Here is a 25,806-nt window from a genome sequence, read left to right on the forward strand (position 1 = left end):
CTAATCATCATCCTGTATCACTGCGACCTCCTCCAGCCCTATATCAATCCAAGTTCTTTGTCCTCCTCCAATTCTGGCCTTCTGGCATTTTTGATTTCAATCACTCTACCACTGGCAGCCTTGCCTTCTTCTGTCTTAGTCCAAAACACTACAATTCCACCCTTAAACCTCCTTGATTGATCTCCTGCTCTCTCTTAAACAGTTATTAAGCCGAACAATTTGACTAACCTGTTGGTCACCTTCACCTAACACAGAGCTTAAATTTTGTCTAATAACAGTCCTATGAAGAATCTTAGGATATTTTATTGTGCTGAAGGTGCTAAATAAATATATGTTGTTGTTTTTGCCATGTTCACACTGTGCAGAATTAATGATTTTAATTGCATTATGATTATTAGCATTATTATTTATGCCATAGTCATTAATTTTACTCGTAATAATTAATACTCTTAATCACACCCCAATGGATTAATTATTTTAATGGTATTGGAATGATCAATACAGCAAAATTTTAATTAATTGTTCTACTTTGCAAAAGCTTTGCATGTTGCCAGAGTCCAGTCAAACCTTTTTCATAGATAACAAGATGTAGAGCTGGATGAACACAGCAGGCCTAGCAGCATCAGAGGAGCAGGAAGGCTGATGTTTTTCTGAAGAAGGGTCTAGACCTGAAACGTCAGCTTTCCTGCTCCTCCGATGCTGCTTGTCCTGCTGTGTTTACCCAGCCCTACACCTTGGTATCTCATATTCTCCAGCATCTGCTGTTCCTACTATCTCTGAAACCTCTTTCATATTTCTCTGACTCACCAGTCATTGCCAGTACTCTCCCTGGCTAAAACTGGAGGCCCTGTAGAAACAAAATGTATGGTGTGGTTCTTTGCAGGTTCCTAATTTCATAGATACTAAAGTAGATCTGACTCTGCATGACATGTCTCTGATGAATTCCACAATACGATCTCTATAGATCAGAAGTTGAATATGTTGAAGTCTGGTGAAGCCAAAGCTGATCATACAGTTCCCCCTTGTGCCTGTTACATGGTAGCAACTGGTACACCTAAGGTGAGTGGCACAGGGCTGTACCTGAACCAAATCCCATGAAAGCAGTTTCCAACAAACGCTGGTGCACCACAGCCTGCCAATATGATTAATGGCCTCTTAGTGGCTGCAGTACATTGGCTATTGATTACACAGGAATGCATAAAATGCCACTGAGACTGTTGCATTTTACTGAGAGCATATAGCTCAGAGGAAACATTCAGAAATATTATTAGTCAGGCATTTGCATGTCTTAGTGGTGCCGAGGACCTGCTGTTACAGTTTCCTTTGGGTAGATAATGCACAAATTATTTGCCAAGCACATCACCTACAGGAATACACAGAACACTTCCATCGCACCCTTCTTTAATCTCCCATCTGGTAGAAAGGGAATGTTGCTCTGTGCACAGTAAACTGTCACACAGAGAGAGAATGCTGCTGTAGTTTGTGCACAGCAAGATACCACACTGAGAGGGAATGCTGGTTTGTACAAAGCAAGCTCACACACTGAGAGGGAACCCTGCTGTAGTTTGTGCACAGAAAGGTTCCACACAGAGAGGGAATGCTGCTTTGTGCACAGCAAGCTCCAACAAAGAGAGGAAATGCTGCTATAGTTTGTGCACAGCAAGGTTGCACAGAAAGGAGGAACGCTGCAGGAGTTTCTACACAGCAACATCCCACACAGAGAGGGAATCCCATGAATGACAATGAAATGAATGATCATATTATTTTTAAAGTAATTGTTAACTGATTGAAGGGCAGTGGAGGAAAAATAGTATTATCCACAAGATGTAGTGGGTCTAGGATTCTAGAAATACGTGTAAGTGCTTGAAGTGCTATCATTTATAAGATTAAAGACTAATAACTGGAAATTATAATTGGTCATGATAACGCTTTCAGGCACATAGATACAATGGGCTGAATGGTCTCATTCTGTGCTGCGACTCTATCCGTGCTTCTCTCATTTGTTTCAGTAGCTCTGGTTGATGGTAGGTATTGAATCGGAGGGATGCTCTGCTCCTCTTCAAATAGACTCAGCAGAACGTTTGGATCTGTTTGAGGAGATAGAACAAATTTAACATCTGAGTCAAAAACAACATTGCTGAAACATCAACATTGTTAATGTAATCATGTCTCAGGAATGGGACTTAAACTTCTTAACAAAATGGTGATATATGCTGCCATGAGTAAGGGCCATTACTGTGTAGCAAACCTGGATGTCTTCTATGGTACTGGTCTTGAATTAATTTACTGTAATCTGGGAGTAACCTCAGTGCAAGCATCCCCCCTCAGGGTCTAAGGCAATTACAGTCTTTTGTTCTGAAAAGACCCATCAAGGTACACTTTTTGGATGATTTCAGGAGGTGAGTTTCTGGAATGTAATCTTTCATCCTTTCAAGACAGTTTGGTGATCAGAATCAAGCCAAGTCACTCTCAGAAGCCATCTTTGGCAGCCTTTTAATGTCCATTTTAAAAGAGGATTTTCCAGAGGATTTCAAGCCAATTACTATTCATATTTTTAAAGTTATTGATAGGAAATGCCTTGTTGAGCATGACAATTGGAAAACAGAGTCAGGACCTCTTGGCCTCCAAACAAGTATCAAATTGAAATATTCATCGTGGCTCTGCCCTGGTTTAGGTGCAAAACAGGAAATCTTCCAGTGAAATCAAATCTCCAGCCACATTCCAATCTTGGCTGCCTGTTTGCAGCTGTGGACCACAGAGCAGTAGAAAATCCAGGTTATTAAAAAATGATAGATATTAAATCTTGTATCTTACAAGTAATATTACATTCTTAATGCTGAAGTTTTACTTTGTGGAAGTAAGGAATGTAATCTGATACTCAAAATATTTTATTTTTATGAATGTTCCCAGTTTTGAAGACAATATACTTACTGATGTGACATACTGTATCTTGTTCTCTTTCCAGTCTGCTTCTTGTTGCCAAATCAATCTTCTATCCACTTATTGCCACTGTTATGCCCTCTGTCCACTTACTGCCCTGGCAGTGCCCCTACTGAATATTTCCATGTTCAAGTCTATAATTGATGCTCTGGAAACATCCTCTGTATCGTTCCTTAATTCCTGTGATATTTTCCCTCTGGTATTTTCCTTCCCTGTTCTCACCCTCAAAGTTATACCCTTCTCCATGCTTGCCTTTCGTCAGGCCCCTGCTCTAGTCAGTTTGATTATTTCTTAGAATCAATTGTCCCTTTGACCGACAGTCTCTGGTCATCTATTGTGTGATTACTTCTCAGAATCCCTACAGTGTGGAAACAGGCCCTTTGTGAATAAGGGCCAACAGGAGGCCGGTAAGAACATGAGAAAGTTCCTGGAGTCTGGGAGCTTGAGTATCCGGGGTGTGGGTGTGTTTATTTGGTTGAGCAGGAGTGGGCAGTCTGTTTGAGAGTTCTAGACACTGTGTAATTGACTAAAGGAAGTTTAAAATTCCCAAACAATTATCACCCAGTCAGTGCATTGAGACACACCTTTTGGGATATGTCCAATCTTTGACACTTCAGACACTGGAATATCTGACTCAAAGAGAATTGAATATGGTCTGCGTCAAAAAGCTCTACCCGCACACTTGTAAAACCCACTTCAAACTTTTGGCTGTTTCACTGCAGTAGTGAGGACAGCCATTATCCTGCTGGTGGTTTTGAAATACCTTGTTTGACCATTACGTTTACACAGTGACCACTTGGTTCAGGCCCTATTCCTGAGGTTGTCGATAAGGTCAATATTTTTGCATGTTGAACTGTAGGAATCCCAAAGTATGTATCCTGTCTATTGAAGCTAGGTTTGCAATGCATAGTGATAGAGAACCCACTGGCTGGTTTCGCAACTTGGACATCAGGGGAAGGGGTTAAATTGACTCTTCCATTTCAAACACAAAAGTAAGTGCAGGATGGAGTCCACTGAGACATATAAAGGAACTCTTATGTACACCTGCAGATGCAAGTGTATCAAACATAATATCTACATTGTAGAAATATGCAATATTTTGGATGTTCGATGTCATTACATCAAGGACAAGTTTCTCATGAAATCCAGCAAAATGGGACTTCATGAGGATCTCATGGTAACATCATCTATTTGGGTATACGTGGTATTGTTAAAACTGAATTTGACTGCATGAGTCGCTGAGTTCATAACTTCAATGAATCCTGATTTGCACGGTGCTGACGGAACTTGATCACAATGATGTAGTGCTGCAGTGCAGATTTCAATTGATCCCTTGGTACATTGGTAAATATCACAGCAATATGATAAGAGCACATGGACACTGCTTTGCTGTAAGTGCTGAATGGTCTCTGTAAACATAAAACAATCCTTCACTGTGCAAATGGAAAATGGGTTAGAGCAGTTCACCCAGCCATTTGGACAGTTCGCATTGCCCAGGACAGTCAAGGATAAGACAGGTATAAGGGGACATCAGCTTTTTGTGGCTTGGGCAGCCCTACATGTGTAGATAATAAAGTGTGGAGCTGGATGAACACAGCAGGCCAAACAGCATCTCAGGAGCACGAAAGCTGACGTTTCGGGCCTAGACCCTTCATAGATGCAGTCAGCTGTAAGGATGAACCTTGTTGTATTATCCCTGGCAACCCATTGGTTTTCCCTTTAAGGTGGTATCCTTGTGAACAGTCCTGATGAGTGCAAGATGAAAAGCTTCAACAAAATGTTCCATTTGTCATCAAGCTCAATATCTGTACTACCAAACAAATATTAAAATAATTCATTTATTATAATACAAGCCATATTTTTATAAGAAGTGGTGAACACCTAAGCTATAAACTGGAATTAGAATTTTATCCACTTAATCTCAAACACTTACAAAACACAAAGACACTGCAGAAAATTTTTCAAAAGAAAGGGCAAAAGAAAAACATGCCCATTGGGTAAAGCTCAGAGTCCTGATGAAGGGTACAAACCTGAACCATTAACTTTCCAGCTTCTCCAATGATGCCTGACCTGCTGTGTTCCTCCAACTTCACCTTGTATTAACTCTGACTCTAGCATCTGTAGTTCTTGCTATCTCCAAAGATAAAATTTGATGTATGCTGACAGCCAATGACTGATGGAAGATCTTCAGATGAACTGAAATTAACCGAGTTCTGAGAGTTTTTGAAAGTTGACACACCTCAGCTTTGCAGAGTTGTAAAGCTGGTTGGAATTTTGATAACATTGTCAATTTCCCAAGAACTTCCACTGAGAGAGGGAGAAAGAACCTTGCAGCTCCTGAGTTTTCCTTCTTTACTGACAGTTAGGTCTGTGAGAAAGGAAATCTAGCCCAGAAAGTGTTGCTAGGCAACCACAACTTGGGCACTTAGTTGTAGAGAGTGCGGCTTTCTCTACATTGGGGAAACCAAGCGGAGGCTTGGGGACCGCTTTGCAGAACACCTCCGCTCAGTTCGCAACAAACAACTGCACCTCCCAGTCGCAAACCATTTCCACTCCCCCTCCCATTCTCTTGATGACATGTCCATCATGGGCCTCCTGCACTGCCACAATGATGCCACCCGAAGGTTGCAGGAACAGCAACTCATATTCCGCCTGGGAACCCTGCAGCCATATGGTATCAATGTGGACTTCACCAGTTTCAAAATCTCCCCTTCCCCCACTGCATCCCTAAACCAGCCCAGTTCATCCCCTCCCCCCACTGCACCACACAACCAGCCCAGCTCTTCCCCCCCACCCACTGCATCCCAAAACCAGTCCAACCTGTCTCTGCCTCCCTAACCGGTTCTTCCTCTCACCCATCCCTTCCTCCCACCCCCAGCCGCACCCCCAGCTACCTACTAACCTCATCCCACCTCCTTGACCTGTCCGTCTTCCCTGGACTGACCTATCCCCTCCCTACCTCCCCACCTACACCCTCTCCACCTATCTTCTTTGCTCTCCATCTTCGGTCCGCCTCCCCCTCTCTCCCTATTTATTCCAGTTCCCTCCCCCCATCCCCCTCTCTGATGAAGGGTCTAGGCCCGAAACGTCAGCTTTTGTGCTCCTGAGATGCTGCTTGGCCTGCTGTGTTCATCCAGCCTCACATTTTATTATCACTTAGTTGTAGACTTTTTTTTTCAAAACCAGGATTTCCAAACAACTAAGAACCATAAAGCCCTTCTCTAAGCTCTCTAAAAACATTGTCTTTTCTCCAAAGTCATTTGGCTCTGTAAACAGCAGGATATGACAGCACATATTAAACTGTTAGCCTAATTTTCTAAGAAATCAATCCATACAGTTCTAAATCTTTCAATTTTTGCATAGTCTAGAAATATGAATATGTATCTCCAACAAGATTAATCATTAAGGAGCTTCAAAGAAGCCTGTGGCTCAGGCTATTAACAGAACACCTGTAGGTCTGAGGGTATAGTTGAGGCAAAGATCAAGGAACTAGTTGACCAAGACATCAAAAATATAGTTGAAAGAATTAGAAAATGAAAATGGAAGATCACATTGGATGATTTGTGTTTTGTCGTGTTAGCACCAAATAGTGACCTTCTTCTCAATGTGTTAAGTGACAGATGTATGATGTGGTAGTGAGGGAACACTGCCCTATTCGCACTACAGATGAAGCTTTTCAAGAGTTATCATTAGTGAAGGTATTTTCCAAATTAGACTTAAAATAGGGATGCTACCGGCTAGAGTGTCAAGGAATGTGATAGCTTATGACATTCATTGTTACCTTTACCAATTCAAAAGATTCTTGTTTGATATCAATGCAGTACCAGAGATTGATTAACAGGAAAACTGTAAACTGATAAAAGGGATCCCAGAAATAGCCTTATGTCAGATGGCAGCAATATTCATGGAACGAATAAAGAGGATCATGATGTGAGACTAAGATTAATATTCAGCAGTAACCAGCAGTACTTAGGGCTGTTATAGGCAAATGATTTCTGGCATAACAGAGTTAATGGTTGTGAGACATAAACTCGTTAACAACAGAATCAGTCCAATGAAGGACAAGCTTGAAGCAATGGTTGAGATATGTGAGTCACAAACAGCCAGCAAGATGAAAGGTTTTCCGAGACAGTTGTGTGAGGTCTATTTCAAACTTAGCAAAGCTGACAGAATCATTGAAGAGTGACAATGGGAACTGCAAATGCTGGAGAATCCAAGATAACAAAGTGTGGAGCTGGATGAACACAGCAGGCCAAGCAGCATCTCAGGAGCACAAAAGCTGACGTTTCGGGCCGAGACCCTTCATCAGAGAGGTGATGAAGGGTCTAGGCCTGAAACGTTAGCTTTTGTGCTCCTGAGATGCTGCTTGGCCTGCTGTGTTCATCCAGCTCCACACTTTGTTATCTTAGAATCATTGAAGAAACTATCCAGAAAGAACGAATGTTAAGATTTGATAGCGAATGGGAATCTGCATTCAAAACTTCGAAAGGCAGCTCCTTGGAGTGTTCCAAATGTGCCAAGAGCAATGTTAACTGGGGAGATTGAAAGAGAATCAGAAAAAGACACAGAAATAAATGACATCAGGCTGAGCATCTAAGCTGGAAAGTGGGACAATATGTGCAGGTCTTTGATTTATACAGCATACTGCTGAAAATCAACCAAGGTCTGATAGCAAATGTTCAGAGGTTAAACAATGTGGCAAATTAAATGATTTTACACTTACAGAGTAAATTGTTGACTCCTACATTTGTTCTATCAGTCTGAGATGTGTCTGTGTGAGCCAAAAATTGCACGTGAAATTTAAAGCAATGGCAATCGATTAAAGCAGCACGGTGGAATGTCAAACTCTTGTAGCTTCAAGAAGAGTTCTATAGCTGTGTGGTGATGGAAAGGAGAGTGAGGAAAGAAAGGAAATAATCAGGAAGCAAATGTGCAGGATGGGATTTGCAGGCAAGTGGAGTGGCAGACTAGAACCTAACATACTGTATATTGGTCTGTAGACATGGGTTTGGCACTGATTTGTATGGATACCTTTGGAATGTCTCCACAGTAGGTTGCCATTCTCCATGTCTGTGGCAGCCCAACAGGCTATGTTAGTATCAGAGATAATGGGAACTGCAGATGCTGGAGATTCCAAGATAATAAAATGTGAGGCTGGATGAACACAGCAGGCCAAGCAGCATCTCAGGAGCACAAAAGCTGACGTTTCGGGCCTAGACCCTTCATCAGAGAGAGTTATGTTAGTAGCTGACCTGATGGCAGATTCTGGTATGTTTCCAACTGGTGCCTTGTGGAGACAGTCTCATGCTATTAGTTGTCAGGTTGATGTGCCAATGTGGCTTGGTGGCATCTTGGCATGTTTGATTAATTAGAGTTCACTGGGTGTTGCAGGGCTATCATAAGCTTGTCTGAATGCGATAAGAGTCACCCTCTATTGTGGTTAGTTAAACATTGACACATTGTATGTCTGCCACCATGGCCTTCATTGAAAGGGGAATATCAACACAGTTTTTTTCTACCATCATGAGCTATTTTGATCTCTGTCTGCAGAACAGTGGTTGTGCAAGTGTTGATGTGTAGCATGAACCAGCATTCAGACAGTCTCAACTGTCTCTGTGGTTCTTCCTTATCTTCCTAACAACAGGGAGCAAAACCGAAGAATATTGGAGAAAGGTTAGCATAAAGGCTTACAAAAACCGAGGACTGATAAAAAAACGCACATCAAAATAAAGTTAGAAATAGCTTAAGAAAATAAATCTTTTATTTACTTTCCTATTATATAATTTTCTTTTCGCCATCTCAGTTCCCCTAACTAGCCTAAATGCCCAATTTCTAACATTTCATTGGATCCAGTTTTCCATTGTGCTCGGTGTCAGGTCATTTCCCTGCAATATTCCATTGGCAAATTATATGAAAATGTTGCTTCCTATCAAGGGGTTACTCCTCTATCTGCCCCAATCCCTGTTGCAAACATAACAGCCTGTGATAAAAATATATCTCCATTTGTAATAATCTGTTCCATCCAATTTGTGCCCATTCTGGAGACAATATGGAGATGAAAATTAATCATATGGAATCTCGTGCCACTTCTTCACTTGCTATTTTCAATCTTACACTGATGTTAATGCTACAAGCCATAGAAGGAGAAATTGTAATTGTTTTTATATAGCACATTATACCTCTCATGATGCCCCTAACATGGCTTGATATTCAACTGGTTTACTTTGAGGCTCAGTTACTGTTGTATACACAAGCTGCTTTGCAAGCAAATGAGTTGAAATTCCTGGGTTTAAAAAGTTCTGAAGAAGGGTCACTTGATCCAAAATGTTGATTCTGCTTTCCCTCCACAGACGCTGTAAGACCTGCTGAGTTTTGCCACCTATTTCTGTTTTCGTACCAGGTGTCCAGCATCTGCAGTTCTTCATATTTGAATTTAATCCAGCCTATTGTGAAGGGAAGCATTGAGGTTGGGCTAGCTTTATTCTAGAAAAGGTTGCATGTCAGTCTCCTCATGTCAGGAAAATCTTCACTCATTAGATCACAGGATGGAAGGACTGATGTAGGATTCCCAGCTGCCAATGGTGGGATGTCAGGCAGGTTTATCAATGGACACTTATTATTCCCAATTCAATTTAGTGATGGCTCCTGGGTTAAATGAGGGGTGCATGGTGTTTGCTACATGCCAATATACCTTCCTGTCATTTTAGTTCCATCAACGTATGACTGTCCTCTGCACTTACAGAAGTCAACTTTGCAGTCACTGCCTGGATAATCTAGCATCACATCTGTGCTTTTCTAATTCAAGGCAAGTTAGAATAAGACATTTTTCTTACAGAAGTAGAATGAATCCCAGGTCCTCTGCTTCAGTAACTTATCATGTAGTTGACAAAAAATGGATTGAACTTAGCTGTACATCCTATTAAGCCAAGAAACTTCCCATTATGTTGCAAGTCAATTTTTTCACTCCTTCCCTAAAAGCTAGGCCATGTTATGTACAACTATGGTAACATGTTCAATACACAGCTGCAATACTTTTGTCCCTTTTTCACCTGTTCTTCTAGGCGTGAGTCCAAAGCTAACTTACATTGCCTTGACAAGTATCCAAGAAAGTCTTGCATGGATTTGGAGTTCTCATGACCTTGAATTTTAAGAGTTTCTCACTTCATTAAACCCTTCACTCGCCAGTGTTGTTGATGATGTTGAAGAGAATTTGCCAATCAAACAGTGAATACAATCAGTTGTGGAGCGTATCCTAACAACTCCTAGTTGTAATTTTCACTGTTAGCTTCCATGAATAAAGTACGCCCTTTAAAAAATATCTAATCTGGTTTTTGAATGACCACTTCTAATTCTCAAATGGGCTGTTCCAATGTTAACATCCTGATGATCCTTCTGTATTCAGTATTAAATATATTCCTCAGTGTCCCAGAGTCTTTGTGTGTTTATTTTCTTCAGGTGGAATTCTAGGCTCTGTAACATTCTCAAGTTACCAAATTGTGTGGCTATGCTATAACTGTACAGGCAAACAATTCTATTTTGTCATTATCAGAGCTAAAGCATCCATTTTAGAGAGTCTGTTCCTTTTATTTTTCAACTGGACATGTAAAACTTGAAGGTTAGGGTAGAATTTTATACAGGCCTGAATGACATAGGATTGGTGAGGAATGTGGTAGAATCATATGAGAAATCAATGAGGTCTGTCTGAACATTGGGAACAATTTACTGCATCTTTTAACTCGGTTCTGGGTGTCGAGGTGAGATTTGTGACAGGAGGCAGCAATTTGCTTATTGAGTGGGATTACTGCTTGTTAGCAACCTTATTATTTATACTTTTATGTCATTAACATACAACTTTCTATTCCACTAACCACCTCAAGCAAACTAGACTCTGGGAGTTCATTGAAATGTAGGTCAAAGTGGGTAACTGGCACACTGTTTGCTTTGAAGGTCCTCCATGTTGCAAACATACCAGACAATAATGTCTCGGGCCATGATTCATGGACATTGGTCACACATAACCCACATCCACTACATACAACAACTTCTATTAACCCACATGACACATCTTGAACTACTGAAAGGACAGTTCTGCACTTCGGTGCTGCATTAGCAACTTTCATTACAGGAAGGACACTATGCACACAGGGGCATGCACCGAGCTTATGGGCTGCATCAGGCTGCACCTCTGGACTGTTCACTTTCTGTCTTAGTGCTTATTCATTTTGGGTTGACTTGGCTGCTCACAGCCGTGCCTCATATTTTTCAGAAGAATTATGAAAATAATTTTCATAATTATTGGTAACCGAACTACTTGGCTCCATTATGACTTTAAAGTCCTGAGGTGGAAATTGAACCCAGTTGTATGCCTCACTACCACTGCACAACATCTCATCCTGCCTGCAATTGTTGAAGGCATATTTCACGTCGTGATACTGTCTGATGTTTGGTGCCACTACATAATCTTAATTAAGATTATGGAAGCCAACAAATCAGGAAGCCTAAGAAAATAACCTGGCAGCATACAGTGGTGTGGTCTGAAGAGGCAACCGTTCATGTTAATCTGGACCTTATCTTTCCATGGTCTCTAAGCCAAGATGAACCGGAAACTGCTGGAACACAAAAGGAATTGTTCGATCTCCACAACATTAAATCTGACCTCAATTACAGTAAACCTTTAATGGTTTAGAAATTCAGAATAAAAGTAGAAAATGCTAGAAAAACTCAGCAAATCTAACAGCTATCTGTTTTGACAGAAACAGAGTTACCATTTCAAGTCCGATATGGATTCTCCTTTGGACCTGAAGGTAAATATAAATGTAGTGGAGATTATGTTGGTTGAATATATGGCAGTTTGAGGTGCTTGTGAAACAGAAGTAAGGATCTGGGATAGAAATAGGAAGAACTGCTGATGCTCCATATTCCAACTCCACACTGTGTTCTCTCTAAGGTTCTGGGATGAGCTTGTTTCATGATACGAACTGATGTTATTCCTGGACAGGTCAGATCCCAGATAGAAACCCAGGTTGATAGATGATACATTGATTAGATTAGATTCCCTACAATGTGGAAACAGGCCCTTCAGCCCAACAAGTCCACACCGTCCCTTGATATATCCCACCCAGACCCATCCCCCTATAACCCACACACCCCTGAATACTATGGGCAATTTAGCATGGCCAATCCATCTAATCTGCACATTTTTGACCTGTGGGAGGAAACCAGAGCAAACCCACGCAGACACGGGGAGAATGTGCAAACTCCGCACAGACAGTCACCTGAGGCTGGAATCAAATCTGGGCCCCTGGTGCTGTGAGGCTGCAGTGCTAACCACTGAGCCACCGTGCCGCACTGTTGATCTGTTTTGGTGTTAACAACGTAGTATATCAATGAAACAAAAAGCATGCAATGCTGCAGAATTTGTTTCATCAATAAACTGGAAGTTTATCGCAAAGAAGTATAGGTAAAACAGAATAATACACACACACACACGCACACAAACACACACACACACACACACACACACACACACACACACACACACACACAGTCAAACAGCTTATGCAAATTGCCCAAAATCCAACTTCTTGTACTGTTCCCAAAATGCCACTCATATAATATTTACACCAGAGTCACTGTACCTAATACCTTGATAGGTTTACATCTCTTGTGTCTTCAACCAGAACATCCTATTCTAAAGACTCACAAGACTAACTATGCTGTCATAGAAATGTTGAAAAACAGGCTATTCTGCCCTGTAAGTCTATTCACCATTCAATATGACAATAACTGATCATCCAGCTCAGTACCATGTTCCAGCTTTTTGATTCCTTTAGCCCGAAGAACAATATCAAACTCCTTCAAATCATTCAGTTTGTTGTAGAGAATTCCACATTCTCACAACTCTCTGGATGAAGAAATTTCTCCTCATCTCAGTCCTACAAGGCCCATTCCCATACTCTTGGTCTGATTCTGGACTCCCCGGTCCTTGGGAGCATCCTTCCTGCCTTTGCCCTATCTAGTACTGTTAGAATTTTATTAGTTTCTATGAGATACCCATGAGATTCTTAAAAAACTCCAATGAATTTGGTCCTAATCGATCCAATCCCTCTTCATATGTCAGTCCTGCCATCCCAAGAATCGGTCTGTTAAACCTTCATCGCACTCGCTGTATAGCCAGCATATCCTTCATCAGATAGGAACTCCAATACTGCACCTTATACTTGAGGTGTTTTCTCACCAAGGTCCTACACAGTTGCAGCAAGAAATCCCTGCTCCTGTACTTAAATTGTCTACTTATGAAGACCAATATAGCATTCACCTCCTTCCCCATCTGGTACACCTCCATGCTTACTTTTGGTGACTGGTGGATAAGGACACTCAGATCTCTCTGCATTCATTCCCAATCTATCATCATTCAGCTAATAATCTGCCTGCCTGTTTTTGCTACCTAGGTAGATAACCTCAGATTTATCCATATTATAATTCATCTGCCTTGCATTTGCCCACTCACTCAATTTGTCGCAAATAATCTAAACTGAACAGAAATCCAATAGTGTGCAAAATCTATTCAGTCTATAGCTTGGTGTCAAAAACTGTGTTTAAAAGAAATTACCATAGTCATAGAAATACTTACAAGTTAACTATTAACTTCAGATGTTAGTTATTGACTTAAAATCAGAAATCCAAACTTATAGCAATTAATATTTAAACTTACTTATATGTAAATTCTACAGCTGACATCACAGCCTGGAATGCAATTTACATCCAAGTCATCATAACCCCAGCCATTCTTAGCGCCCACCTAATCTGATGCAGAGAGGTGATAATCAAATCAATGCCAAGAAAAAAGAAAGCCTTTTTGATCTATCTAATTCCATTTTACTAATGCCCAAATCATTCTAGTCTAGCAATTGCATTTTGATTGTCTGTAATGCCTATGTCTCATCATCTTCCCCATCTGATTTTTCCAGCCCATTTAAGATTTTTGAGCAAAGAATTTTTTTTACATGATTTGCTTTAAGTTGTGTTTCACTAAGTGAAAAACTGGTGAATTTTTCCAGATGGATTTGGTGATAGCAAAAGGCTGGAGGTTGTGAAAATAGAGAGCAGATCAGACTTTAACAGAACAGCTGGAGGACGGTGAGCTATCAGACATCCTGATGGAAAGTTGGAAATTAAGAATAGACCAGACTTTGAGAACAGAATCAAAGTGTGATCAAGGCAAATGGAGACTGGGGGCATAGGAGATTGGATTGGGGGATGTGGTGGTGGAAATTGGGGTCTTTTAGAATTTGCAAGAACATAGTATATTAAAGCCAAAGATTATGGAAAATTAGCAAGTGGGGCTTCAGCATTATAGTGATGATGGGAAGAAGTAAAGGATTTAGGGGAAACTATTGGGAATGGGATGTCAGAGATCATGGGCTCAGGTTCAGAGATGCTGAGAATTTGGAAAGAGATATTTGGGGTTGGGGGGGGAATCTGATAATTAGAGACCAGAGGTGGGAATTAGGATGAGCCACAGATTGTGGGATTAGGTCGGATTTAGCCAATTTTGGGAAATGTAATTGAATTAAATTGTTGATCCCATTCCTTCTGACCCACAAACAGGGTAGTAAATGTAATTATTTCTTGAATTCCAACCTTCCTGACTCTTATTCTGCTGCTATTTCCAAGACCTGAGAATCTGACTGCGGTGAAATAATATCAAAATACTTTTAAAATGGAGTCACGTAGTCCCCTTTAAAGTTACTGACCCACATCCTAAGAACAGATTTGACAACAAACCCGCTCTTAGATGCTCTTAAACCAGAAGTGGTTGAATTGGGACACTTGTGATTTGAAAATCTTTTATCTTCCGCTGTCCATCCACGACTTAACCAACCTTGGGGACTAAAATACTCCTTTTGTGTTATTCCAAATTTCTCTCAGAGCTCATCCTCTTTCTGCTTGGAATCTCATGTAGAGCATTTCAATGTTTGGCATGATTTCTGCGAACAGCACCCTGCTATTTTGTCATGCAGTCCAGCACTCTATTTGGTCTGTTACAATGAAAGTGACAAGTCTACAATTATTTCCATGTCCCTTACTGCTTTTTCTATTTTTTTTGGTTGCATACTATTCGGGCATATTAATTCATCCACTGTACAATACTTTATATTTTCACTATAAAGTTTCATGTGTCAGTTATCTGTCCAGTTATATAACTGATCCAGGTCATCCTGCAAATCTATGATGGCATTCCCTGTGCCCACTGTTCACCCTTGTTTAGCATTGCCTGTGAATCTGACAAGCCACTAGTTAATTTCAGAATTTGGATTCTCCCTGTAGATTAACAGAACATCATAGTTCCAAACATGAATCTTAATGGCATTCCACTCATCAGTTTGACACAATACCTCTCTTGAATATGATGTTTTCTATTTATTTTAATCAACCTCTTTTCTATTTCCATAGATTTTGGTGGCTTTCAGTTTAATTAAAAACCTTTCATGTGGAACTTTATAAATAGCTTCTTCAAAGTCAAAATAAACCTTAATGTAGAGAGTTACACTGTCTCTTTTCCTATAAGGCTCACAAAGTTATTGAGAGGGTTGGCCAGATACAATTTTAACTTCCAAGAACGTTGTATATTAGAGCCAAAGATTATGGAAAATTAGCAAGTGGGGCTTCAGCATTTTAGTGATGATGGGAGGAAGTAAAGGATTTAGGGGAAACTATTGGGAATGGAATGTTTGTCTCCTACTAATTTACTGTTAAGGAGTCATCTCTTCAACCTGCTCTGGGAATGCTTTATACAGTTTTAACTGTTACTGAAATTAGTCTGGTAGATCTACAGCTTTCTGGTTCTGTCTGACTTTTTGAATTCCAACTTTGGCGATGAATTGCTCAAACCACTGTCATCTCACTCTGGCAGTATCCTTCAGCGTTGATGTCCCAACTCAATCTCTTGGCCTTTCTGGAATATGTCTCAATATGAGGTGTGCTCATTTCACAAACTGTGGAACTTTCAGTTTGGGGAGTGCAAGTTTCCATCCCTGGACTGTGGTTTCCCAGCAAATCTGACTCCTGCCCCAATGGATTCTACTTGCATTGTCCTGAAGGGATCAAAACATAGGTCATAACCTTGAAACTTGCCTGACTGAGATCAGAAGGCTTTGCCCGCATCTCGTCTGACATAAGGAAAGATGCTTGTGCGGGGGAGGATGGAGGTTCAATCATAAACAAAGACCCTCAGATTCTACCATCAAAGGCCAGGACATGGTGAATGTGAGTTGTGATTAAATTCTGAATCCTCACAGTAGAGCTATAACTGGCATGTGTTAGAAGATCCATGTCATGTTGCGGCCATTGCATTTACTAGGTGCCCGTTCCTTTAAAGTTTCACAAGTTTCCCAATGGTTCTTTCAAGACTAATTGCCAGTAATCCTCACAGTCACTCCCTGGTTTTCCTCCGCTCATTAGAATGCATGCCAAATAACCCCGGGTGTTAGTTTTACGACTTGCCGAAAAAACTGCAATCTCCAGGCATTGAAGTTTCTTTTGGCTTGCTTTTCTTACTGTGTTGGCTCAGACCTTAGTTGCTTTTTCTGCCTGCGCCATTGTTACAAGCTGTATTCGTAATATTTCCACTTTTGCTGAGTTGCCTGGCTGCACCTTTTAACGTCATAAGTGCTGGTAACTGCTCTGTGTGGAACGGAGAAATGTTCACCCTAGATTTTGTACCCACAAACAGTGATCACTAGATGAAAACTGTGAATGAGAGCAGGGGAATTGTTAATTGTGGTGAAGTCTCAACTCATTCAACATTCGAACAGACCTCAGACAATTACAAGGTTGTTTTAAAATGAAACCTAGAATACAATCACAGTTGGAGGACTCTTATCGAATATCTTTAGCATCCTGGAATGCTAATAGCACAGAAGGAGGTCATTCAGCCCTAGTTTTCATGTTTGCTCACTGCCTGAGCAACTAATCTAATCCCACTCCTCTGCCTTTGCTCTGCAGATTCTTCCAGGTGCTTCAGATTCAACTCCTTTTTAAAGCTTTAATTGAATCACCCCCTCCCCATTCATGGGAATTGCATTCCAAATCCTGACCAGTTGATGAATAAAACAGATTTTCCTCATATACCGTGATCTCTTTTAGCATGCTCCTTAAATTGGTGCTCTCTGGTTTCTGACCCTTCCTCCAATGGGAACATTTCTTCTCTATCAACCTACCTTGTCTAGACCCCTCATGATTTTGTATAGCTCTTTTAAATCTTCTTTCAACCTTTTCTTTTCCAAGGAAAACATAACCCTACCAGATCCAATCCACTGAGGTTTGTGAAGTTCCCCCTTGTCTGGAACCATATACATCAGAATTCTCTACATCCACTTCAGATCCTTTTTAAAAGTATATAGAATAAGGCACAGTACTCCAGCTGAAGCTGAAACAATATTTTATCATGATTCATCATGTCTTCCCTTCTATATTTTATGTCTTAATCCATAAAGTGCTCAGGATATTGAATATTACGTCGGGGTTTGAATGAATTTAATGTGACTTTTTAACCATTCCCTCAAACTGCACTGCTGCCTGCAATAATTTGTATCCATATTTCCCCCAACCTCTCTGTTTCTGTAAGGCCATGAGATGTGAACCCCTGCTTTCACATAAAAGTTGAGAAACATGGATACAAGATAACAAAGTGTGAAGCTGGATGAACACAGCAGGCCAAGCAGCACCTCAGGAGCACAAAAGCTGACGTTTTGGGCCTAGACCCTTCATCAGAGAAGGGGGATGAGAACAGGATTCTGAAATAAATAGGGAGAGAGAGGGAGGCCAACCGAAGATGGATAGAGGAGAAGGTAGGTGGAGAGGAGAGTATGGGTGGGGGGGGGATAGGTCAGTCCGGGGAGGATGGACAGGTCAAGGGGGCGAGATGAGGGTAGTAGGTAGGAAATGGAGGTGCGGCTTGAGGTGGGAGGAGGAGATAGGTGAGAGGAAGAACAGGTTGGGGAGGCGGGGATGAGCTGGGCTGGTTTTGGGATGCAGTGGGGGGAGGGGAGATTTTGAAGCTGGTGAAATCCACATTGATACCATTGGGCTGTAGGGCTCCCAAGCGGAATATGAGTTGCTGTTCCTGCAACCTATGGGCGGCATCATTATGACACTGCAGGAGGCCCAGGATGGACATGTCATGTAAAGAATAAGAGGGGGACTTAAAATGGTTCGCGACTGGAAGGTGCAGTTGTTTATTGCGAATCGAGCGTAGGCATTCTGCAAAACGGTCCCCAAGCCTCCACTTGGTTTCCCCAATGTAGAGGTAGCCTCACTGGGTACAGCGGATGCTGTATACCACATTGGAGGATGTGCAGGTGATGTGGAAAGTCATCTTGTGGCCTGGGATGGGGGTGCGGGAGGAGGTGTGGGGGCAAGTGTAGCATTTCCTGTGGTTGCAGGGGAAAGTGCCGGCTGTGGTGGGGTTGGAGCAGAGTGTGGAGCAGACAAGAGAGTCATGGAGAGAGTGGTCTCTCCGGAAGGCAGACAAGGGTGGGGATGGAAAAATGGCTTTGGTGGTGGGGTCGGATTGTAGATGGCGGACGTGTCGGAGGATGATGCGTTGTATCCGGAGGTTGGTGAGGTGGTATGTGAGGACGAGGGGGATCCTCTTTTGGATAGACTGCATTACCTGCATACACAGATTAGTTTTACCACCTTTTGGCGAGTAAGAAGCCCAAATAAGGTAAGTGAAAAATTATTATTGTGGGGACTGCTGGCATAAGAATACTTCACTTGGCACTGGGCCAGCCCCTGTGCATGACTGTGAGACAGCATTCATGGATTAAGTGAGTGAGATGTGTGTTTGCTGCCTGCAGCTCTGTTGTTGTAGTATTTTGAGTTTATTTTGGTCCTGGTGCTGGGTGGGCAAATGACTGAATGAAGAGGTGGCATGGCCAACCTGGCACCCACTTCCAAAGGATTCAAGAAACGTTGGCATTTGGGGCATCTTGCTGAGCTCTGAGGTTCCACACAAGTTTCTGTACCTTCATCTTACTTCAGGTAAATGCAGCAACAACATCAAGATCACCAGTCTTCAGAGGAGAGAAAAGTTTGCTGCGAGACTTCATTGCGCTCTGATCAATAATACCCTTTGTTTTCTTCACAGCATTTCTGGATTTTATTTTGAGCACTACTTTCATTTCTTCCTTTTATTTGTGTTCAATGCAGCACACGTGTCTTTACTGATGATGAAAGGTCACTGTCTTAGCAGATACAGCTATAAGAAAAAAACAATTAGAGTCTAAAGGTTGACAACATTTGTAGGAGCTCAGCGGATAAGAAATGCTTTCCAAACAAAGGAAAAGAATTTTGTCAGAAAATGATGCAACTGCAAAGGTACTGGTTTCCAAGGAGATGATGCCCCATGTTGAAATCATTCTTTCCCAGTACTCTATGTTCTATGTTTCCAGATTTAGCTATTATGAACAGTTCTTGAAGCCTTGGCAAGGCTATTGTAATGTATTTCAGTTGTTACTGTTCCAAGGACATTTACTTCCTTTGAAGATTTATGGGCAAGTGCTTCATTATTAATATCTATGGCAGAAGTTTTCCTTTTATGGGTGTCAAGGTAGTACTGTAATGCTTAATGCTAATCCTGAAGGATGTGAGGAAGAGGGATAATTTATTTTTCCTTTGTTCATTAATGGGATGAGTGTGTCACTGGCAAGGCAGCATTTATTGCTCATCCCTAATTGCCCAGAGGGCAGTTCCGAGTCAACAGTATTGCTGTGGGTCTGGAGTCACATGTAGGCCAGACCGGTTAAGGATGGCAATTTCCTTGCCTAAAAGAATATTGTGTGGAAGTGCGAGAATTGGAGTAGGATGGACAAGGTCAAAATTCACACGACACCAGGTTATAGACCAACAGGTTTTTTTTAAAGACATAAGCTTTTGGAGTTTCATTCCTTTTTCAGGTGTCAGGGAAAGAGGTGGCATCAGGCACAGAATTTATGAGCAAAAGATCGAAGGGTCATAGAACAACCGATGCAAATTTGTTGAACAAATCCAAGATGGTTCTTAATTCTTTAACCAGTAAGAAAAAAATAATATGCAAATTCAAGAAATTTCTTTCAAGTGTACTAAGGGTACTTAGCTAACTCAGGGCAGTGACTTGAAAGAAATTCTTGAATTTGCATATTAATCCTTTCTAACAGATTAAAGATCTAATAGCCATCTTGGGTTTGTTCAACACATTTGCATCAGTTCTATGACCCTTTGATCTTTTTCTTACAAATTCTGCACCTGATGCCATCTTTCGCATTGATGCCTGAAGAAGGAGCAAGGCTCTGAAAGCTTGATCTTCAGATAAACCTGTTGGACTATAACCTGGTGTCATATAATTTTTGACCTAAAGGACATTGGTGAACATTGGTGAAATATGAGGAACAGTCAATAAGGAGTCCGGAAAAAAAAAGTTAAACTGCGGCCTATGATTTGCCTCATTGATTCTGTTGTCCATAGCCTTTGCTCCACCTCCCAGTAATGTTACATATCCAGAGGCTGTTCCACTGCTGTCCCCATAACTCACAATCACAGAATTGTTACAGCACAGAAGGACTGACAGTCACGGTCTGTTATATTTGTGCTGAGTTTCTGAGCATTTTAACATGTTGCCAATTTCCTGCCTATTTGCTGTAACCCTGCACATTATTTAAATAATCATCCAATGTTCTCTTGAATGCCTCAACTGAAATTGTATCCATCATGCCTCCGGGCAGTGCGTTCTGTAGCTTAGCCTTTTGCCATATGAGAAACAGTCTGAACGCTCCCAACCTGTCTTCATAACCAAAGTTTCCCAACCCTGGAACCAGTCCCAGAAACCTTCCTGCAATCTCTCTAACACATTCATATATTTCAATAGTGTGGTGCCCAGGCTGGATGCAATAACACAGCTTCGCGTAAGTTTATTGTAACTGCCTTGCTCTTGTATTCTATGCCTCAGTTAATGAAGCCAAGAATACTGCATACTCTATTAACAGCTCTCGCGACCTGTCCAATTATCATTAATGATTACATACACTTACACCCAGGTCCCTCTGCTCCTGCAAGCTTTTTTTACAATAGTATTCTTTTTTCTATGCTGTCTCTCCAAATTATTTGTATCAAATTAGACTACTCTGCATTGAATTTACCTACCACCTATCCACTCACTCCACCAACATGTAAATGTCCTTTTGAAATCCTGTGCTGTTCTGCATACAGCTTATAATTCTCCCGAGTTTTGTGTTGTTTGCAAACTTTCAAATGGTCTTTTGCATGCTAAGATCTATGTAACCTATCAAGAAATGCAAAGTTCCCAATATTGACCCTTGGGGACCTCCAAGACAAACGTTCTTCCAGCCCAAAAAATGCCATAGTTAACCATCATTCTGCTTCCTATCATCCAGGCAATTTTTACATCTAAATGTCTGCAGTATGTTTTATTCCATGAACTATAACTTTCCCCAAAAATATGTGGAGCAGCATTGTCTCAAACACTTTTTAGAAGTTTATGTACACCCCTTCAACAATCTTCCCCTCATTAACCCTATCTGTTACCTGTTCAAAAAGCTCAATAAGTTAGTTAGACATGAATTTTACTTTTAAAAATCCATAGCAACTCCTCACTCACATTTTTCCATGTGACTATTCACCATATCCTGAATAATTGTTTCTCGAAGCTTTCCCACCACAGAAGTTAAACTGACTGTCATGTTGTGTGTAGACAGGCCAGCAAATCCATTACCCTCCCTGTGAGGATCCAGGAATACTTGCTAGTGAATTCAGATCTTACTACAATCCCTGTAGAAACAGTTAACAGCATTTTTAGACACTTTACATAGCAGGAGTTCTGGACCCATCTCACAGCTAGTTATTTGCAAGTGAATTTGTTGTCTGGACCTGCATGGTTCAGATCTGATGTTTTAGTGCCATGCTAGATGGCCCAGGTATGGGATATCAGGACAGTGCCCCTTCATGACCTTATGGTGCACATGGGACACATTGGGTCATTCCAAGAGGGCACATTGCATGCCCACCATACCAAAACAATAGCTGGCATACCCTGGAACAATGCCAAGAGGTTTCCAACTCATAACTGGAGGCAGCGTTGTGGAGATGCTTTTCTTACCCATAACATATTTACTAGATAAATGTCGAGATGCTTCACAAAAATGGGTGCAAATGCTAAGTCAACAAAAGAAACATTAGGATAGGACAGTGCTCGCTGTCCGAGTGATGCTACTCTACAGCCATCACTTTGACCTTTCCTTGGTCTTTGAACATCCATGTCCTATCCACTACCTTTACCTGAGTAGCATATTGTGATGACGCTATGGCTTTAAAAAGGTGTATTTTGGTTGTTGTCTTTTATCAAGAGGAGTCTATTCAAATCCAATAAAGCAAACATCTTGTGAATCTTGGACTTTTTTTTCTTAAAGTTGGACCAAGAGAAGCAGCATGAAGGGTGGGGACAAGCTCCCACTGAGCCTGGATTTTAGTTTCAGCTTTAAGTAGTTGCTGGGGTCATGAAGCTGGATGTGGGAGAGGTTATTTCTCTCTCTGTTACATCTAAAGCCTTGGGTTTTCTTCCAACTGGTAGAATTGCATGTGGGACAATCTATTTTAATAAATTTACCCTTGCCAAGGATGTGTTTATGGGATGTTACTATATTCAAACAGGTATTATTTAGTAGTTAAACAATCTATTATTCTATAAAGTTTTCCAATAGAGTTGCTATTCTAATTATTCTTTTTTTGTTGGCATTTATCTATAGTAAAATCATGTGTTTTACTCCATAACCAGTAGCTTGACTGATCGGATTGCATCCAGAACACGATGCCTTACACTTGCCTTTAAAAAGAAGAAAAGTTGAGGTCTAAGCTATCTTTTTGACATATTTTGAAGGGCTTTGGTCTAATCCATAATAATACATTGAGTTGAAGATTAACAAGTTGCCTCCTGAAAATATGTGCTGGCAGACATGCTGCCAAAAAGCATAGGTTCACATTGTGCAGATAGCCTAACCATCAAGTTACAGATGCTCAAAGGACAAGATAGGCCTCTGTGGATAAAATCTTTTCCTTTTATTTTCATGGATTATGAGCAGCACTCGCTAAGCTATTGCATTGACAAAGGATCTGTGACAAAAGCTAATTTGTCAACAGCCAACATTATGCTTGATCTTAAATGGAGAAGGTCATTAATGAAGCAGCTGGAGGTGATAGGGCCAAGGACGGTGCTCTGGAGACCTTCTGCTGTGATGTTGATGCATGTCCCAGAGAGTTGAGCACAATTTCTAGATTGACATTTCAGTGCAGTGTTGAACTAGACATGCCATTCTGTGAATGTAATATTAAATGTGGATGCTATCAGCCCCAGAGATGGACTCAATCCAGGATGGGTGTGCTCACTGTAGAATAGAACCACGGAAATTTTAGAGCACAGGTCCACGATGGTACTGTGCAAGAGTAATGTAGTGGTCTCTCTTTTCACCCTTTACTCTGTAGCCCTACAATACTTATCCCTTCAGGTGCTTTTCTAATTCCCTTTTAAAAGCCATGTTCTGAAGTGAGAACATTTTCAGCCTGTTCTCACTCCCTTCAGCACGGACACAAGTGGCAGCATTGAGTACCATCCACAATATGCACTGCAGCAACTCACCAAAGCTCCTTGGACAGTACTTTTGAGATCCCTGACACCTACTCCTTCAAAGCCCCAGGACAGCAGATGCATAAGGCCACTTTCCTCTGCAAGCTCCTTTCCCCGCATTACCCCAACTGGAAAAATAATACTATTCCTTCATGTTGCTAGGTCAATTTCTTGAAAATTTCAACCTATTTCAGCATGGGCCAGAAATGTTCGCAAAAGTGACCACCTTCTCAAAAGCAAATAGAGATGTGCAACTTAAGAGCAAATTATTGGGTAGGCATGAGTCAACTGCACATATGTTCACTTGGGGAAGTTTAATAACATCTTAAGATCAAGTAAACAATAACATTAGAAAGAAATTGGGAATTTAGTTAGCCTGATTATGAAATGTTCATTAAATAACTCTTTATTCTTATTCAAGAATGGTTGTTAGGTTAAAAAAAAATTAAAACGTGGAATCATGCCCAAAATGCCATCAATATAAGCAGGCACATACATTCTTTGTAAACGTGCAATGTGGTTGAACCTGTGAGACCTATTAGAGGCTGGAAGGTCAAATTCTACGACAAGTAAGGTACTCAACAGGCACAGTTTGGAGACCTCAAGGCTGAGACAGTAGCACAGAAGATGGGGAAATAGAGTACACCAGAGACTTTTTTGATATGTGGGAAAGAAGTTATTGTTCAGGAAGTGAGATAACAAGATGAACACAGCAGGCCAAGCAGCATCAGAGAAGCAGGAAAGCTGTTTCGGGTCTGGATCCTTCTTCAGAAGAAGGGTTAATTTCTGAAGAAGGGTCCAGGCTCAGAACGTCAGCTCCCATGCTCCTCTGATGCTGCTTGGCCTTCTGTGTTCATCCAGCTCTACACCTTGTTATCTCAGATTCTCCAGCATCAGTATTCCTACTATCTATTGATCAGGAAGTGCTTCTCTGCAGGTTGCGTAACTAATGTGTGGAGTAGACCTCTAATTGGGCTTGTGGAGGGAAAATCCTTAGAAATATTTAAAAAGTAATTTAAGGCTGCAGTGAGAAAGTTTGGGATTCTTTTGGCTGAATAAATTTTGATAGGCAACTCTTCATAGCATCTTGTAACATTGGAAGAAAAATTCTGTTCATGGAAATCTGTGGCTGTTGCATAAAGCCAGCATTAGAATACTAAATTTCTCATTTGTCATTGTCATTCTGTAGCAGATGGCTTATTAACTTGAGAGATGTGTAGCTGTCAGGCAAGTTTACCAGAGGTAAACATTAGAATGCTGAAATATCCAAAGGACCAATTGTAAAATTCTGCATGTCAGTAATGGAAGCTGGCCCCAACTAAGAATTTTTCTTCCAATGTTACAAGATGCTAAGAAAAGTTGCCCATCAAAATTTCTGAAGAAGGGTCTCGACCCGAAACATCAAGCTTTCCTGCTCCTCTGATGCTGCTTGTCCTGCTGTGTTCATCCAGCTTCCCGCAGTGGTTATCTCAGATTCTCCAGTATCGGCAGTTCCTACTATCTCTTAAATTTCTCTTCCTTATTTTTAACTATGTGCTTTAATTTCAATTTTCCACGCTTCAGGACTTTGTAAACATGCCAATTTCCATAATAACATCAATAATTTAACTAAATTGAAACAAACAGGTGCTGGAAACCTGAAGAAACAGAATTCACATGAACTCACTGGCTCCTGCCACCTGAAAGAGGATTCCTGCACCTCCCAAATCCTGAGCCTGTCCCTGCCCCTCCCCCACCATGAATCCGCCGCCATTGACCATGAGGACACGGCCGGTGAACCAACCGATGACGTCACATCTGCCACCGCCGGGCAAGCCACTTCTGGGACCGCGAAGGCGACCGCTGCTGCAGTCACCACCTCCACTTCCAGAACCAACACCACACACATCACCCTCACCGCTGCTGCTGCTGCCCACTCTGCTCCGCCCATCGCCAACAGAACCCCGCCCACAGCTGACGCCGACGGAACCCCGCCTACAGCCGAGGACTTCATCGCTCCGTCCACAACCTCCACAGCCAGCAACCCCAGAGAAGACAGCCACACTGAGCCCTGCCGCATCTTCACCATCCCCCCAGACCTTCTGCTGATTGAGAATGAATGGTCAGTTCTAAGCAAGGGGCTCAGCTTTGTCCCCCTCCACCCATACATCAACGAATACCAGTCACCTTTGGACATCACACAGTTTTTT

The 25,806-nt window shown here is 41.4% G+C and overlaps 1 long non-coding RNA gene across 1 annotated transcript in view; it reads right to left on the reverse strand.

Annotated features, from left to right (window-relative positions):
• Window positions 1-727: 727 nt before the first annotated feature.
• The window catches only part of LOC125451488 (uncharacterized), a 206,693-nt gene continuing 181,614 nt past the window's right edge, over window positions 728-25,806 (reverse strand). Inside the window, exon 5 of the long non-coding RNA XR_009445746.1 lies at window positions 728-2,087. This is a non-coding gene — a long non-coding RNA (uncharacterized LOC125451488). The remainder of the gene's footprint in view (window positions 2,088-25,806) is intronic.

Source organism: Stegostoma tigrinum, chromosome 5, assembly GCF_030684315.1.
Source record: "Stegostoma tigrinum isolate sSteTig4 chromosome 5, sSteTig4.hap1, whole genome shotgun sequence".
In the NCBI taxonomy this organism is placed as follows: Eukaryota; Metazoa; Chordata; class Chondrichthyes; order Orectolobiformes; family Stegostomatidae; genus Stegostoma; species Stegostoma tigrinum.